Source organism: Pteropus alecto, unplaced genomic scaffold, assembly GCF_000325575.1.
Source record: "Pteropus alecto unplaced genomic scaffold, ASM32557v1 scaffold13, whole genome shotgun sequence".
Lineage (NCBI taxonomy): Eukaryota > Metazoa > Chordata > Mammalia > Chiroptera > Pteropodidae > Pteropus > Pteropus alecto.
The window spans coordinates 9,999,679-10,018,376 of NW_006434373.1; the positions used below are offsets into that span (position 1 = coordinate 9,999,679).

At 40.8% G+C, this 18,698-nt stretch overlaps 1 protein-coding gene and 1 long non-coding RNA gene across 2 annotated transcripts in view; one reads left to right on the forward strand and one right to left on the reverse strand.

Moving 5' to 3' along the window:
- The window catches only part of GGACT (gamma-glutamylamine cyclotransferase), a 44,542-nt gene that overhangs the window by 13,775 nt on the left and 12,069 nt on the right, over positions 1-18,698 (forward strand). The window lies entirely within an intron of this gene.
- The window catches only part of LOC112477771, a 22,665-nt gene continuing 9,566 nt past the window's right edge, over positions 5,600-18,698 (reverse strand). Inside the window, exon 3 of the long non-coding RNA XR_003045573.1 lies at positions 5,600-6,328. This is a non-coding gene — a long non-coding RNA (uncharacterized LOC112477771). The remainder of the gene's footprint in view (positions 6,329-18,698) is intronic.

The window sequence follows — 18,698 nt, forward strand, 5'->3', positions numbered from 1 at the left end:
CATGCCCCAGGAACAGGTAGGGGCATGGTCCTACATGCATATTCAGCGGGTGGGGTGAGAGGCAGTGAGACCATTTGAGAGATGGTCATCCAAGATACAGTTAAGGAGGAAAGAAGGGAGAGGCCTCGTCAATATAAAAATCTGCCTGGAAGTGGTCAGGGCAGTAAGAGGAAAGGCGAAGGGCACTAGGTGGTTCAGAAGCCTCCCAGGTTACATGTGTGCACCCAGCCACAGTGGACTTCATCTTTAGAACATTCTGTTGAGACGCTTACTGTTCAGAAAAACACCACTGCTGCTTCCTCATTACGTATTGTTAAGCAGATTGGTTCATGGGCCTTAAACCAGCTTCTGCAGAGAGGTTTTTGCAAGGTCCCTTTGCTTCTGGAAACCAAGTAAGAGCTACTAGGCAGTTACCTCATTTTCAAACACCTTTTCACCTTGTGAAATATTGGGGCTGTAAATTTTTGTTTTAGAAGTACTCTGGCTAGACTGTCAGTAGCTAAATGCACAAATGAAAGTTTTTCAGATTGTCAGGCAAGCTGACCTGGACAAGGCTTTACAATTCTTATTCATCCCTCTTGCAAGTCAACACTATGATCTTTAGTCATAATGTCTAAAGGATATTTTTCTTTCCTTCTTGAAATCTCCCCTTTTTTGAAGTCTAACCTGAACACAAATTACTTTAAAGAATGATGTTTTCACAGAGAGTTGGGATTTTTAAATTGGCTTGCTGATGACATGCCTGAATCTAAACAAGATTAACTGAATTTTGGGAGTAGCCATACACTTGCACTAGGCACAGGGTCACTAGATTGGGGGGGAGGAGGCCATCACTTAAGGCGTGACTTGGGCTTCAGGGCACATCTCCCCGTGAGGGCTGGCTGCCACCAAGTCGGGGCACACACAGCATGGAGCATCTTTAACCTGTACTGTGTTATGCTGGTGACACCAGGTGTTGAAAGTAAAAAATATAATTTATTTTATTTACATCTTTAAAATGGTTATTCTTGTTGCTTAATAGTTATATTTAGGCTCACTTTGAATTATAAGAGAGCATAATGCTCTTAGAAAATTTGCATTCAGCAATATTGTTTAGAGAGCAGTCTCATAGTCACATAAAATAATGGGGAAATTTAAAAGGCTAATATGTATCAAACTTGGAAAGGGCCAGTTTTTAGTTATCCTAAGATTTTTTTTTTGTATTATCTTTATGTGTTCTGTTTTCCTTTTCATATAACTTAGGCACTTGAAGCATTTTTTTTTTTAAAGATACAGGTTTGTATTCATGTTAAGTCTCTAATACTTGGAAAATTCACTTTTCTGGTTAATGAACTTTCCATATAAATGAAGGTTAAGCAAAAATCTTTTCTAGAAAATCTTGTGAAAATAGTGTACTTTCCCCGTTTTCACGGTACACAGAGTATAATAAATCCTCTTTAATTCACAAGTCAATAATTTTTCAGTACATTAGTATAAAACTGAAAGACTATTTACATTAGTCAAGATATGGAAATACCTGTCTGTGAACAGATGAGTGGATAAAGAAAATGTGTGTGTGTGTGTGTGTGTGTGTGTACATATATAATATGCACATTATATACTTACATATAATACTTTTTCTATATATATAGTATTTCACAAGTGATGGCCATTGTATAGTATATATATCGTGATGGAATAAATATGTAATATAATGGAAATATATATAAACACTATTCAGCCATAAAAATAAAGGAGATCCTGCCGTTGAAACAATATGGATGAACCTGCAGGATATTTGAACCTGCAGGATGTTTGCTAAGTGAAATGAGCCAGACACAGAAAGACAAGCACAGCAGGTCCTTGAATAATGTCCTTTTCTACAATGTCATTTTGCTATAAGTTAATGAGAAAAAAAAATCAGCTCCCAGCCAGGGCCACTGTCTGTGTGGAGTCGCACGTTCTCCCCACACCTGCTTGGGTTTTCTCCGGGGACCTGGTTTCCTCCCACATCTCCGTCAGAGTGCGTGTGGCCAGTGCTGGTTCCTGCCTTGCACCTGAACTGCTGGGAGAGGCGCCGGCCATCCTCAACCTCGAAGTGGAATAAGTGGGTTGGAAAAGAATTCTCTTACTTGTTTTATTAATTTTTCTTAAATGTATGGATAGCTCACATTTATGTCAATGTTTAGTATTAGAAGTATTTTGGGTCTTCATTTATAAGTTTGGTGATGTTTTTATTACCAGAAATATGCCATAGGAACTTAATTTAACTCTTGTTTATATCAGTTAGCCTGTGGTAAAATTGGTTTCATTATACGTAAAGTCTCAGTTTCCAAGAACCTAGCGATGGTGTTAAGTGAGGACTTAATGTACCGTATAATATCACTTACATGTGGAATCTAAAAAAGTTGAACTCATAAAAGCAGAGGTAGAATGATGATTGCCAGGAGGTAGGGGAAATGGAGGATGCTGGTCAAAGCGTACAACTTTTATAAATTTTCAGTTATAAAATAAATTTTGGGGATCTAATATACAGACGCTGACTATAGTTAAAAATATTGTATTCTTAAAATTTGCTAAGAGAGTGTGTCTTAAGTGTTCACACACAAAAAAGGTAACTGAGGTGATGGATGTGTTCATTTGATTGTGGTAATTACTTAACAGTGTATACATATATCAAATCATCACATTGTATACCTTAGATGGATGTAATTTTTATTTGTCAATTATACCTCAGTAAAGCTGGGGGCGGGGGCGGCTACTGAAAGACCCTTTACTCATTGGGAAATCAATGGTTTCCCAATTTTTAAGTGAAGAACTCAGCGACATTTAGCACTTTCATAATGTTGTGCAATCACCACCTCCATCTAGTCCCAAAAGTTTAATCACCAGAATCACTTAGCTTTTAAAAATGTTGTGTTCTATTATAATACAGGTTCCTGTCCCCTAAGTTAATCTCCCAGGTGGTGGTGGTGGTGGTGGCAGGGGGAAGGGGGAGTGGTGGCGGGGGGCCGTTAAGGAACAGAAATGTTCAAACTTCTCAGCCTCAAGAGCTCTGCTGGGTTTAAGTAGCCCCAGCTGCAGGATCTAGTCTACTCTGAGGCCCTGTACCCTGCTGGCCCCGGCTCCCCTCCATAGGCGTCTTCCCCCCTGCAGGCTGTGCTCCAGGCTCCCACTAGCGCACAGGTCCCCAGGGACTGCCTCATTTACCCTGTTCCCTGCACCTTTCCACCTGGGTGCCCCAGCTCCCACCTGGAAAGCTACCCCTCGTACCCTCCTCCCTCTTCTCTCCAAGATGACTGTTACCATCTTTCAGGGTCAGTTCTGGGTCCAGATCACACAAGAAGAATTCATCTCTGAATTTTTTAGAGTTTTTTATTTAGGTAAAATTCATATAACATACAATTAACCATTTTTAAGTGAAGAACTCGGTGACATTTAGCACTTTCATAATGTTGTGCAGTCACCACCTCCATCTAGTTCCAAAAGGTTTTCATCATCTCAAGGGAAAACCCTGCACACGGTATGCAGGCAGTCACTCCCCAGTCCAAACTCCTCTCGCCCGCAACCACCCATCCATGCTCGTTTCCATAGATTCACCTTTTCTGGGAGATTCACGTCAGTGGAATCAACAACATGCAACTTTTTGTGTCTGGCTTCTTTCATTGGGATAGTTTCCAGGTTCATCCACGTTGGATCATAAATCATATTACTAGTTGAATCATGTTAGCTTTCTAGAGTTACTATAACAAGGTATCACAGACTGGGGGGCTTACACAACAGCAGCTTATTTTCTCTCAGTTCTGGAGGCTGGAAGTCCAGATCAAGGTGTTGACAGGTTTGTTTTTTTCTGAGGCCTTTCTCCTTGGCTTGCAGACAGCTGTCTTCTCTCTGGTCCTCATATAACCTTTCCTCTGTGCTCATGCATCCCTGGTGTCTCTGTGTCCAAATTTCCTCTTCTTATAAGGAAACGAGTCAGATTGGATTAGGCCCACCCTAAAGACCTCATTTTAACTTAATGACCTTTTTAAAGACCCTGTCTCCAAATGCAGTCACATTCAGATGTTGGGGGTAGGGCTTCAACATATGAATTTTGGGGGAGGGACACAGTTCAGCCCATAACAATCAGGATATCTTATATACAACTGTTTCCCCATCATTTTCCACTGTTGAGTTCTCTGAGCACAAGCCTCAGTTTTCTTCCAGACATTGAGAACATAGCTCGTGTCTGGGTCCTCACGGCATCAGCAAGCACTGAGCACCTTGTCATCGTCCAATGCAAGTACAGGCAGCCGAGTGTCCACTTCTTTGGGCCAGTGTCCTCTGCAGTCTTCGTTTGCAGTAAGCGTACAATACGTGTATGTCTACAATGTGCTAATGACCCCTTGATAGCTCCTAAATATGTTGGAAGAGGCAGTTTTAAACTGAATATCTACTTGGAAGTTGTTTTGTTGTCATTTATTTCTTTGTGACCAAAATAGAGAAAAGAAATTGGCTAATTGAGAATTTCCAGGACCAAACACATGAATTCACTGATTTTTCTCCACACATATTGCATTATGGGAATCAAGTTAAAATGCATCACCTGTCCTTCAAGAATTTAATAGAAAAAATAACCAGACTGTAGGACAGAATGTGACCAGTGCAGTAAGATGCAAACAACCAGAGAAAGCTTTTGGCCAGAGGCAAGATCTGAGCTGGGATTTTAAGGATAGGTTGTATTTGGGTGGGAAAGTATAAATGTGGGGTTAAATTTGGGCAGGAAAGTATAGATGTGGGGTTCAGAGAAGTAGTAAAAGATTAGGATTAGGGGAAGCAGGGAGTGTTCAGGGAGCAACAACAGGCCAAGTAGGTGGGGCTCAGGCTACAGTACTACAGGATAGGAGTGCAGCCAGGCTGGAGTCCAAACAGCTGGACAGGACACGGGCATCCTGAGCGTCGCCAGGAGCCCCGGCAGGGTTTGGAACTCAGCCTCAGGAAGCTCAGTATGGCTTAGGGGGTAAGGTGGTGGGTGGTGGGATCCTGGAAGGGAGAGCCATGATTGAGATTATAACTGTTTAGAGACAGATATAGGTAGAGGCTGGCCCTGTAAAATGAATTTGAGCGTGTTCCTGCCTCTTCAGGTTTTTGGCTGAGTACGAGGAGGATTGGCATTAATTCTTCTTTAAGTGTTTGGTAAAAATCATCAGTGAAAACATATGGTCCTGGACTTTTCCTCATTGGGAGGTTTTTGGTTACTGATTCAATCTTCTTATTCATTATTGGTCTGTTCATATTTTCTGTTTCTTCATGATTCTGTCTTGGTAAGTTGTATGTCTCTAGGAATGTATTTTTTCTAGGTTATCCAATTTGTTGGCATATAATTATTTATAGTAGTTTCTTATGATCCTTTGTATTTCTGCCATGTCAGTTATAAGGTCTCCTCTTTCATTTCTGAATTTACTTGAGTCTTCTTTTTCCTTAGTCTAGCTAAAGGTTTGTCAGATCTATCTTTAAAAAACAAAAAAAAAAAAACAAACAAAAAAACACCTTTTAGTTTTGTTGATCTTTTCTATTTTTTTCTGGTCTGTTTATTTCTGCCCTGATCTTTGTTATATCCTTCCTTCTGCTGATTTTAGGCTTAATTTGTTCTTTGAAGTCTAGAGCTAGTTGCTTATTTGAAATCTTTTTTTTTTTTTTAATATAGGTATTTTATTGCTATAAATTTTCCTCTTAAAACTGCTTTCGTAGCATCCTATAGGTTTTGATATGTTGTGTTTTCATTTCATCTGTTTGGAGATTTTTTATTTTTCTTTTGATTTCTTCTTTGACTAATTGGTTATTCAGGAGTATGTTGTTTAATTTCCACATATTTATAAGTTTTCCAGCTTTCCTCTTGTTGATTTCTAATTTCATACCAGTATGATCAGAAAAGGCACTTGGTATTATTTCAGTCTTTTTAAATTTGCTAAGACTTGTTTTGTGACCTAACATACAATCTATCCTAAAAAAAGTTCCATGTGCACTTGAGAAGAATGTGTTTTCTCCTGCTGTTGGGTGGAATGTACTATATATGGCTGTTACGTTCATCTGGCCTAAAGTGTGGTTCAAGTCCAATGTTTCCTTGTTGGTTTTCTGTCTTCACGATCTATCTGTTGATGAAATTGGGGTATTGAAGTTCTCTGCTATTATTGTATTGTTGTCTGTTTCCTTATTCAGATCTATTAGTATTTGCTTAATGTATTTATATGCTCCGATGTTGGGTGCATATATTTATAATTGTTATATCTTCTTGATGAATCGACCCCTTTATCTTTAAATAATGGCTTTCTTTGTCTCTTGTTACCATTTTTGGTAGGAGTATGAGGATCTATAAAAGAGAATAGTTCAATGATTCCCATCCCCATCTATCTATAATCCAGATTGTCAAAATTTTGCCACACATGCCTCATTAATTTTTACTGAAGTATTTTAAACTCTCAGACATTATATCTCATGAACTCTAGATAACTCCATATGCATCTCTAAAAAATATGGCTATTTTCTTATAGAACTATAATGCCATTAGCCATACCTAAAAAAATTTAATCGTGATTCTATAGTTTCATCTTTTACTTAGATATACCTATAAGATTTTCCTGATTATCAGAATCCAAACAAGGTCCGCATATTACCCAGGGCTGTTGAAGTTAGGTCTCTTAATCTAGGGCAAATCACCATTACTTTTCTCCCGTAGAATGCCCCACATTCTGAGTTTGTCTCTTTGCTTTCAGTTGATATTATTTAACTGTTTCTTCTTTGATAGGAGGTTCTTCAGTCTGAGAATGACTGTGTTATGACTTGGAGCCTTCTGCAGCCCTGGAGAATCTGCCTTTAGCTCTCATGCCCCGGGGGAACCAGTAAGAGGGTGAGCCACTTCCCATTTCAAAGTCAGGGAATATCCTGCTTCTCTGTCCAGCTCAGGCCAGTCTAATTCTATGAAGCCTTTGCATTCCTCACCTCTGAATCTCACTAAATTATGTGTAGCACTTAATTATGTGATCTCTCTTATTCACTGTGATTTCATATTTGTAAGCCTTGTTCTCACAAAAGTTACTGTATTTTTAAAATTTAATGTACATTTTATGAATGTATATCAGAAAAGTGTAGAAATTATGTGGCTTGATGGATTTTCATGATAGGAACACACTCATGTAACCAGCACCTAGATCAGGTATCATTATGTCTTTTCCAGTCATTGCTTTCCTCCCAGGGGTAATCACTACCCTGACATCCAGCAGCAGAGATTAGTTTGGCTATTACTTTCATATAAATACAGTCACATAATATGCGCTGTTTTTGTCTGACTTCTTTCACTCAGCATTGCTAGATTCATCCATGTTTCATGTAGCTGTCCATTTGTTCTCCTTGCTGTGGTGTTTTCCATAGTATAACAGTTTATTAGCCTGTTTTACTGTTGATGGACATTTGGGTAGTATCTAGTTTGGGGCTATTACATATGGTACTGATGGGAATATTCTTATATGTGTCTTTTCGGTGACCCTGTGTTTACATTTCTACGAAGCATCTGCCTGGTGTGGAGTTGCTGGAATATTGGGTATACGTAGATAGGCTCAGCTTTCCTGTCAAACAGTCTTCCATTGGGGTTGCACTAGATAATTTTTAAAAACACATCTTACCATGACACTTCCCAGGCTTACTTAATACCTCTTAATTACCCCCATCACATAGAGCTGAAATCCAGAGTCCCTGGGGACCTGGGCTCAGCCTCCATGCGCTTCTCCTGGGCTCATGATCATGCTCCCGCTCCCAGGCATGCCCAGGCCTTCCCCTGTGCTCAGACCACCCTGCTTTTCCCTGGCCATCCCCTCACCTGTGCCTGCCTATTTCCTGTTTCTTCTCAAAGACTCTGCTGCTCAGGTAGTACTCTCTCTCGAGACACAGGATGCCCTGCTTCCCCATGCATGTCTCTCATTGGCCTCTCCACAGTGTTATAATCACCTTACTGTATCTGTCTCCCTAGTTAGACTGCAGCTCCTTCAGACAAGGACTGTTGTCTTGTTTATCTTCATGTACTAGGCCCATCCTAGATGCTCAAAATATACTGAATGGGTGAATGAATGACCTTTCAACTAGCCTGGAAGTACTGAACACTTGGCAGATAATAGTAACAGAAATTTATGGCTGGTGGATCACTTTTTGCTTTACAAAAACTTTAAATCTGGCTCTGATTTTTAAAGTTGAAAAGGGAAGGCCTTGAAGCACAGCCCCTCCTGCAGGCGTGACCGGTGGACAATAGCTACAGTAATTTCACACTAAACAATGGTAATTTGCTATGAAAACCAGTGAGAGCTTCAGTATTTTCTACCACCCAGAACCTCCTGTGTTTTTCCCCTCGTCAATAGCAATGCACGTTGGGCGAAAGTACTTGGATTTTGGTTTAAGCTTTAGCTTTAAATCCAGGCCATTCTATTTTTAATAGCTGTGCTGTTTTAGTTAGATAATTCCTGAGCCTGTTTCCCATATGGGAACTGGGACAGTAACACCAGCCTTGCAGAGCTGCCGGAAGATTGGAGAGAACATATCAATTCCTAGAGATCCACTGACAGCCCCCCTTCAATGAATTTTCTTCCTTTCTCCTGGAGAAATAGGTGTAATTAATAAACTAGGCTCAAGTCAGTTTCCACATGGCTCTATATCGGTCCTCCCAAAATCTCTGGGTGGAGCTGGGTTGCATTCTCAGCTCTCCCTGCACTGGAGAAAGGGTACAGCCCTGCAGCCCAGAGGGCGAGCAGACAGGACAAGGGCCTCTCCCTTCGAGGGAGAAAAGATCTCCGCAGCTGCAGAGCTTGCTCTCCCGCCCATAGGGTGACATGGGTCTGGGGAACCTCTCCTTTCTTTCTTGGGTGCTAATGTCTGGGGAGAAGGTATAGTCCACCTGGCCTGTGTTGGTCTTGTTCCTTCCATGAGACATGGACCAGCTCTCTGGAGAACTGTCTTTGTTCCAAGACGAGGACAGAGATAAATCCCTTAACTCAAAAATAATTGACATCATCATTATATAAAAAGAATGGTGAATTTGTGTGAATTTTTAAGGAGCAAATCCTTTGAGCGACTGTGGCCTGGTGGGGTCCATGCTGGTCTCTCATACATGCCTTCCTCCTCCTCCTCCTCCTCCTCCTCCTCCTCCTCCTCTAACCTGGCATCCCATACATCCCCCTCCTCCTCCTCCTCCTCCACCTCCGCGGCTGCCTCCGCACCAGGTTCACACTGGACAACAGCCTAGGGGCCCATTCGAAGGACAGTAAAGAGCTGTGGAGTTTTAACTAGGACTTTAGTTAACCTTTAGATATCGGGTGGTTTGTGAAGCATAGCCCTCTGGGGTGGGGGCGGGGGAGAATCGCTTTTTTCCTCGTTTGGGGAACTCCTGTGATATTAACAGACTGTTAATACCAGCTCTTTATCATGTTTGAAAGAACACTGTAAACTTAAAAAAAAAAAAAAAAAAAAGCCCCAAATTGGAAAACAAAGCTATTCTGTTGATTTTGGAATAAGTTTGAAAAATTGTTTAAACTGAATATAGCAGCATCTCTGATAACCACAAAGCAGTAACTACAAATAAAGAGATTTTTACATTTTAACAGAGATTTTGCTCTCCCTGAGTGGATGGTGTGTTGGCTTTTAAGTGCTTTTTAAGAGCCAAGTATAGACCAAATTGTGCTTTTTAGTAATACTTAAGGTCCTAGGATCCACCCCCAAACACTAGAGAACCCTGAGGAAGATTGGTGTGCTTGGCCTCCAAGCCTCTGGCTTCTTTCAGCCACTCCCAGCCATAATGTAGCTTTTAAAGTGAGAAGTTTTGTTTTTTTTCGGGGGTGGGGGCAGGGGAGTATAGTCTATAAAAGGGTTGGATTCAATTAGTTCAGTGCATCCAGTTCCTTCAAAGCCCCTGTCACTCCAACACATTTTTCTAGAAGTTTTGGACTCGATTCTGATTGCTGTCAGCAGTGAGCAGCTGTGTGTTTAGGAGTGTGAGTAAATGGACCCACTTTATGTAAGGTATTTAAAGGCATGTTCAGTAACACGCCCTTAATTTCCTTTCCTACTCCTCATAATTCGGAATTTTCACGTATCTCTCGGTTATTTTAATTGAATTTTACTTGGGAGTAATTAGAAAAGCACTGAAAGGAGTTGAATACTTTAGGACAGGTAATCAAAAACTCATCAGGCTAATTTTAAGTTCTGTGTTTTTATTTTTAAAAAGTTGTCTTTTAAAAAACATTTAAAAATGGAGTTATACATGTGCATGTTTTGGGGTGATTCTTTAGTTGTGCTAGTGGAGGCAATTAACTTTCTAGGTTTGTATCTCCTACCTACCTGATAGCTAACTTCTTTTAGAAAATTTAAACTGTTTAATATTCTTGGCAAAAAGTAATTCTGAAGGTAAATCTGTTATTGTTAACAAAGAGTTGAGTCCTGAATTCAAGAGCCCGCGAGCCCATGGGAAATGGAGTTTGGATTGTTCCTGATTGTGTTTAACTTGCTGTCGGGCGGCAGGGGAGCTGGGTTGGGAGCAGTAGACAGACCAGTGGGTGAGGCCGCCTGTGCCCTGGTTTCTGAGTAGTGCTCAGGGTTCCTTTTGTAGTAGTGTAGGTGGTGGTCCAGTAAGCTTTTAGGTTTGACATCTAGCAGTTGTATTTGGCGGTCATCTTCTAGAGTCTTCTCGCTAATTCATTCTTTCCAAAGTCACTGGGGGAGGCCCCTGGTTGGCTCTCTTGTGGATCCTGGGTCCCGGGGAAGCTGAGCCCAGCACACCTGCGTCTCTCCGGGGGCAAGGCAACCCCTCTGAGGTCAGCAGTAGCTTCACTTTGACCCCGGATCCCTTGGCTCTCTGTCTAGTGCTCCTTCTGGGAGACTTGTTCCCCTGTTCCCCCAAAGCTATGAAATGCCATGATAGATATCCCATGGGCCCAGACCTAGCCAGGGGCTTTACCTGCATTTGTAACTATGTTATTTATCACTTTTGGGTAGGCCTGACTTCTAAAATGGTTATCTAAGAGTTGCTTAAACAGATAATGTTCTCTTTCTAGGATATTTTTTAGACCACCTAGAAGGTGTGTGATATTTTGTAATTATTCTGTGCTGCTTCTAACTTAGTGTTCCCAAACTCCCCATTCTCACCTAAGAAAGCTAAACAGTCAAATAAAAACCATTTTAAGTTAATGTAGCCTTAAAATATTTCCAAAAAAAAAAAACAAACAAAACCTTTTAAACAATACACCTATGGATAGTCATTCCCTTTCCCTTCATTACTTAACTGCGTTGTTGCCAAGAGAAAAAACATTACCTTTTGGAGGCATGCAAGGTAGAGTTACCTGCCTTCAACCAGACCTAATGGCCCTTTCCATGCCCTGCAGAATGGACTATAGATTGGGATAAGACGAAGATTCTTGCCTCTTCCTCCTTGACCAGCGGGCTCACTCCAAGCAGAAAAAATATATTTTGAGCAACTGCCCGCAAGTGAGTTAAAAAGTTGCATTATCCTCTAGCAGGCTTATGAAAATATTCTAGAAAGCAAAGCATTTGCTGCATTTCTTAGTAGCCAAGTCTGGAAGTCTTGGTCAGCAGTCAGTGCAGACAGGCCCCGCGTGGGTAATGACAGCTGATGAGGCCCATTCTTAATCATAGACTCTGTCCCTCCGAGGTGGCTCCACCCTTGACCACACTGAGGGGTGCTTTATCTTTCTGTTGCTTCTCTTCCAGGAACCCAGGTAGCATTTACAGAGAAGTCTGTCTGGTGTCATTGCATGTTGGGTTCCAGAAAGTGATTAAGGGAGGCCACCACAAATCAGTTTTAGAAATGCTTTAAAAACACTTGGATGTTTGCGGAAATCTTAAATAAAAAATAAAAATAAGCTCCTGTTGATAGGGACTATGAAGTATGTTGAACTCAGATAAGACTATAAACTGGTGATGATAATTACAGACCAAGTGGCCTGCAAATTGCTTTCCTCCCATGATCTCACTTAATCTTTATTTTAGATTAACTTTCTTTGAGGTATAATTTACAAGAAAATTCACACATTAAGTGCACAGGTTGGTGATTTTGACAAACATATACACCCGTGGAACTACTGCCCCCAAAAGATAACATTTTTATCTTCTTAGAAAGTACCCCCCACCTCTGCCCCCGCTGACCTGACTGCTGTCCCTAAAGATTAGTTCTGCAGGTTCTAGATGACATTTCATGTCTGTAAGTGTGTATGGATGCCCACCACTGCCCTGCTCCCAGGGAGCCTGGAGGCAGGGAGGGAGCTACTGGTCCCAGCTCAGTCTCACAGTCCAGGGCACTTTGCTCTCCCTAGACCTTGCTTCTGACTGGATGTCTGAAGGAGATGGTGGCAGAGCTACAGGACTGGATGTGATTCCTGTAGATTTGCACCCAGAGCAGTATTTGAACCTGTGTTTCGTAATGATGAGGAGTCGAGAAATTCCAAAAAGACTGAAGGGCTTCAGGGCCTCTTTGGGAATTGGACTGAGAGGGGATAACCACTTGCTTTACTGCAGCAAGTATTAAGTGTCTGCTGTATGCACTGAGCTGTGCTGGATAGCATGGAAGATGTGAACTTGAGCTTATGGTCTGAGAAACAATTTAGAAAGAATGATTCCAGGCAGGACACAGTGCAAAATGAAAATGCAGCCTCTCTTGTTCAGAAAGCAGGAGACGATTGCTGTTAAAAGGCACTAAAATATGAAGCTTTTCCTTTTCTTCTGCAGTCTCTCTGTCTTGATTTGTCATGGTGTTTTTAGTTGCTATTTTATTATTTTAACTATACATATTTTACTGTTATATTTAATTCTCAACATTGAGTTAGTTTATCATTCATCTTTATATTGTGCTGTGTCCATTTTAAATTTAAATGCAACTCAGATAAGAGTTGCATGCAAATATAGCATTTAACTCCTATGTGGAATCATAGAAATGATATCTCATAACTTATACATGCATATGTATTTTGTTCTTACCAGAACTGGAAACTGTTTAAAATTGTTTCACCTGTATTTGTTGCACTTCTTGACATGTGCACATTCTACCAACACTTCCCACCCTCAGCTCCTGATGATGGAGCAAGGACTAAGAGGAACGGAACTCCAGGGTCCTCTGTGGGTTGCCCTTGCCGTCTGTCATCACTATCACTGTATGTGGTTGGCTGGAATGGGGAAGTACCCCAAATGAGGAAGGATAGGGACAGTTTCTTGTTTGTTAGTGTTTCTTCTTAGAACTCCATTGCCTTGCCCTGCATTCATAGCAAGTTCTGCTTGGAATGGAAAGTGTGGCCTCTCCTGGCTGACCCAGTCATAGATGTAACTCATTACCTTGTCCTCACTGAGTCTCGCTGAGTCCCACCCATCATGGGTCCACCAGGATTCCATGCTCCTGCGGCGTCAAGAACCGTGTGTGCCAGTGAGGCTGAATGGATCTCCTCTGCTCACGAGTATGCTCTGGTGTCCTATCAGACTTCACTTACACAAGTTCAGATAAAATTATTAAGAATTCCAGGACAGTGTCTGCTTTTGAGTGCCGACTCCCCAGTCTGGCTGCAGTGGTGTGTGCTCACAAAATGCCTGTGGGTATTTTACAGATGAGGATGTAAATGGAACCTGGTGTGGGGCAGTAGCCTAAGCCACCAGCTGCCTGGGGCCCTTTGGTAGCTGGAAGTTGTTTCCATTCTCTAGTTTCAGGGCAGGAGGCAATGTGAGGAGGGCCCTGCTCCTAGAGCTGGGGGGAGCCTTTGCAGGGCAGGAAGGAGATATGAAGGTAGGCATATCTGCTCTGCTGCTTTTAACTGGGCCATCTGTGGAAATCACGTTATCTCTGCCTCAATTTCCCTGTCTGTAAAATGGGGAGAAGCTAGGGAGTGAGATCTTTTTGTGCTCAGTGTTAACTTGAAAATGTAAGTGAAGCATTTAACATGGAGTGGGACATACAATATTTTCTCCTCTGAGCCACAGGTGGGCTCACAGGTAGAGCCTAAAGCCAGGCCCACAGGGCAGGTGGGCTCTTTGTGATGACTTTTGGCACCTTCTTCCTGGGTATCGGACCTATTGGCAGGCACTGAGTACTGTCTCCACCACATTCTGCTCTGGCTGGCAGTTCCAGGCCCCTCCTGAGCTTTCTGTGCCTCCTGTTGGGAGCTCTGGGGGGCTGGCAGCACCTCCGCTCCCAGCTGCGCTTGGTATTTGGGGCCATGGCCTCGGCAGGCTTGGCCAGTTCACCTCTCTCCCATTTCCATAAAGCCCTTTCCCTGAGTCTGTGTTTGGGGATTTTCCTGCTGTTCTTTCCAGACTTCGAGTAGGACTAGGGGTTCGGTCATGTCTCCCTTGTTGGTCACTGTATGTTTTAAAGATGGCAACATAGTTGTCATTAAAGTGGTCGGCCAAAGAGCAAAACCCCACAGAATGTCTGCTAAGGCAGTTTTCAGAGGATCTAGTGTGACATCAGGGACTGTGGAGCGCCTGTTTGAGGGAGTGACTGTGAGTGGAGACCCTAACATCTTGATTTCAAAGGCACGGTCATTTCACCCGAGCTGCTTGGTTAAAGTAAGAAAGATATTTTGCCATAAATGTTCGCGGGGTATTCAGTGGGGTTGGCTGGGCAGGAAGCCCTTGTCATTGCTATAAAGAAACTAGTGAGGGAATAAAAGCATCAAAGAGCCCACAGGATGCGCCCGAGACCTTCCTGGCACATTGCCCACCAGCCACTCTGAGGAGAGAGCGACATGACCTTAAAGCACTTCATGCTCGCAGGCCGAGCTCCAGTTTAAAGTTCAAGGGATTTTGTTTTTTCACCTGTTTCCTACAGTTCTAAGAAACTTCTGAGGAATTAATGTGTAACTATATCAGACACTCAGGCATTTTCTCAAGGGAAAATAATGTTACAGTAGGGAGAGAAGTGGCTACTCGAGATGAGAAGTTTCTATTAAAATAAGAAAAATCCTCTTTAGAGTAGTCATGTACAAGATTACATGTGCTTTTTACTAATATTTGTCCACACTTAGTAACGTCTGCATTTGCTAAAAGGCCGCTGCCCATTGTGGCTACTGGTGGCCAAGTGAGGATTAGGACAGAAGTTGGCTTCACTGAAACTGGTCCTTGATTGTGACAGGGTGCCCCTCATGAATTTATTGGGGCCTTAGTTCCACTGGAGCCAACCTTGATATAAGAAGTTGAACAATGAATGCTAATTTATACAGCAAATGGAAAGGAGGAGTTTCCCTGGCAGTTCTTTGGGGCAGGCGTTTCTGGTTCTGAAACAGTTCATTGTCCAAGCAGCGCTGATCACATGGCAGAGCCAGCTCAGCTCCCCAGAGGCATTCATTTCGTGTGACCCAAATCCAGTCATTTCACCTGTCTCTTCTAAAGCAGTCTTAACAGGCAGTAAGCATTGTTAGTGGCTTGATGTTTTATCACTCAGAGAAAACAGTTTGTAGTGATGGCATACAGATTTTACTAACATTTCTTTGTATCATTAAAGTTTAATACAGAATGAATAATTTTATGGAGACATCTTTTTTTAAAAGGTTTTCATGTTAGAAGCTTGTGTCAATTTAAATCCTTTTGCAAATAAGTTTAAGAAGAGTTAAATGTTCGTGTTTTGTTTGGTTTACCTGGTGTGTGTGTTTCTAAATGTGGTCTAGGCATGTGTATTCTAATTTGTAAACCAGCATAATAAACTCTTAAATCCTACTTTTTATACTCTTACCACCAGGTGGCTAAGAAAAATATCAAACAGGAAAAATCTAACAAATATGTGTAGGACTCATGAGCACTTTCAATTTTTGCTTAAGTGATGAAATATGAAACTATAGTGTTTCAAGAAAGAAAACTGCTGAATAAGTGACAGGCATTGCAAGCAGTGTCAGGCCAGATGGACGTTTCTATGAGTGTTTTTGTTTTCTTAAATGTCGATAGTGTTAAACTAGCCAAATTTTGCTGAAGTAAAACTTTTTTTGAAACTGAGCTTGTTCCAGCTCCTTGCTGACCCCTGATGGCCACATTATTCTCAGCCATTTGGGTTTGGGACGAGGGTTTGGCTTTTTGTTTCCCGAGTGAAGGGTGACTAAGTCCAGACCACAGCAGTGATCACTCCCTCAATTCTTTATAGGTTAACAGAAATGTCGCTTGAGTTCATTTAGAATTGGCTCTAAAACCCAAAAGTAAAATGCAACAAATTGAATGTTAATAACTCATGTGTCTCTTTCATTGATTCTGTATATTAATAGTAAGATACTGTAGGTAAACCCATGCATGGGGATGGTGACAAAACAGAAAATGCTTTTAGACTTCTGTTCACAGAGTACATCTGTTGGGGTAAGGACAGCATCCTGTAGCAGAAGCCGTGCCCCTCAGCACACTGCTAAGGCGTCTTGAGAACAGCAGATCTTGTCCCATGAATACAAACACCACCAGTTTCTTTGCTGCTCAACTTCTGTGCATTCCAGTTTGCCCTTCAGTTCTCTAATTTATTAACTTTGACAAGTAACCTCTTGGTTGTACATGATTTTATTCACAATTCATTTTTCTGATTCAAAGTGAACATGAGTGCCTTAATCCTCTAATGGGAATTAATTGCTTGTTTCAGTGCTTAACTCTGATCCTTTCTCAATCCCCACAGGGATGAGTTTCTTCCTGAAGGATCTGTGTTTGTTGTTCAAAACACAATCAGAAAGGTAATGTTTTTCTTGTGAAAGGAGCCAGAAATGCAGAATGTTAATTTTTATTACATAAATATTATTCTCAAACTAATTTTATAAAGGATACAGTTCAGCAGATAAAATGTAAAATATAATTTGGTCATTCTGGCAGGCTCCATTATTTGCTAGAAAGTTTATTGTTGGTTTTCTTTTGTGGAAACAAGCTATCCTCTTCTGTAGAAGAAAGTTACTGAACTTATTTTTTTTACGGACTTGGAATTAACATCCTATGGCCTAACCATGATCATTTCTATGTAATATCACCTACCCAGGTATTCTTAGCTCTGAAAAATCATTACGGCCACAACAGTTTGATTCCCTCTTCTATTTATTATGGAGAATATTCCTTTTATTTAAGGGGCTTTATTGAGAAGAATATAAGTTAGCAGATATTTTTATAAGGTCTTGATAAAGTAGTTGGGGTAGGGAACAGAGTCAAGGGGAAGAGGGAATTGATATTCATGGGTTGCTGAGGCCTGACCCACAGTTGCTAAGTGGAGATGGGAATTTGATTCAGGCCATTCTTTGTGCCACAATGCATTTTACACTTATGCATTGTGTCTTTACACGTCCATTTATAAAATGCTGAAAACCCAGTTTACAGCAATAAAAAGGATAAGAGAATACTTCAAACAACTGAATGCCAACAAATTGGATAACCTAGATGAAATGGATAAATTCCTAGAAACATACAAATTTCCAAGACTCAATCATGATGAAATAGAAAATCTCAACAGATCTATAACTAGTAAATAGATTGACTCAGTAATCAAAAACCCCCCAATGAAGAAAACCCCAAAACTAGATGGCTTCACTGGTGAACTCTACCAAACAAGAGAATCAACACCAATCTTCCTCAGATTCTTCTCAAAACTTGATGAGGGAACACTTCCAAACTCATTAAATGAGGCCAGCATTACCCTTATACAAAAGCCAGACAAAAACACTATAGGAACACTATAGACTCATAACACTGATGAAAATTGATGTAAAAATTTAAATAAAATACTAGCAAACAATTTAACAAAAAGGATTACGTGCCATGACCAAGTAAGATTTATTCTTTGGATGCAAGAATGGTTCGACATAGGAAAATAGTGTAACACACTGCATTAACAGGATGAAGGGGAAAAGCACACAGTCATCACAATTGATACAGAAAAAATATGACGAGATTCAGCACCATTTCATGGTAAATACCTCAACATAAAGTCCATATAGAAAAAGCCCACAGTTAGCATCATACTCAATGGTGAGGGACAGATCTTTTCCTCTAAGATCAGGAACAAAACAAGGATGTTTGCTTTTACCACTTTAATTCAATACAGTTCTAGAAGTCATACCTGGAAAAATCAGGCAAGAAAAATAAAAGATCCAAATTGGAAAGGAGAAAGTAAAATTTCTGTTCACATGATCTCATATATAGAAACCCTAACAAACATTTCCACAAGAAAACTGTTAGAACTAATAAATGAATTCAGCAAAGTTGCAGGATCCGAAAGCAATTTCATTTCTATACACTAACAATGAACACTCCAAGAAGAATAAAATATTTAGGAATAAACTTAACCAAGGAAGTGAAAGACTAGTACATTGAAAACTACAAAACATTGTTGAAAGAAATTAAATAAGTGGAAACACATTTCATGTTCATGGTTTGGAAGACTTAAGATGTCAATACTACCGAAAGCAATCTACAGATTTAATGCAATTCTTATAATTCCCATATGCTTTTTTTTTTTTTTTGCAGAAAAAAATCCATCCTGAAATTCATATTGAATTTTAAGGGACCTCAAATAAGCAAAGCAATCTTGAAAACAAAGTTGGAGGTCTCATACTTCCTAATTTCAAAACTACAGCAATCACAACAGTGCGGTACTGACATAAAGACGTAAATAGATCAATAGAAGACAATGGCCCAGAAATAAACCCTTGGACATATGGTCAAATGATTTCTAACTAAGGTGCCAAGGACAATAGGGGGAA